A 373-nucleotide genomic window follows, 5' to 3' on the forward strand; every position below is an offset into this window, starting at 1 on the left:
GTGAGGGATCTGCAGGGGGCAGGCCAGCTGGGACTGCATCTGTGCCCACCGGTGAGGCAACTGTGCCGCATGCACCTGCAGATTGTCGCGGGGAGCCAGTTTCCTTTAGGGATGCACTGTGCGGAGTGAAGCTGGGTTTAGTCCCAGAGGACTATCCAACCACAGTGTGGTCAACGGATGAGCTCAGAGCTATCCAAAATGCCATCCTCAGGGCGGTCAGGAGCAACACAGTTAGCCCTGTAAAGCCTATCTTCAAGGGTTGCACCTTCCACTCGGAATGGCTATCCATCAGTTGCAGAGATGCTGCGACCGCGGGGTGGATAAGGAACACTGTTCCAAAGCTGGCTCCATGGAAGGGGGCGAAGATGAAAGT

This window comes from Rhagoletis zephyria, unplaced genomic scaffold, assembly GCF_001687245.7.
Source record: "Rhagoletis zephyria isolate East Lansing unplaced genomic scaffold, Rhagoletis_zephyria_1.1 Rzeph_scaffold_10482, whole genome shotgun sequence".
In the NCBI taxonomy this organism is placed as follows: domain Eukaryota; kingdom Metazoa; phylum Arthropoda; class Insecta; order Diptera; family Tephritidae; genus Rhagoletis; species Rhagoletis zephyria.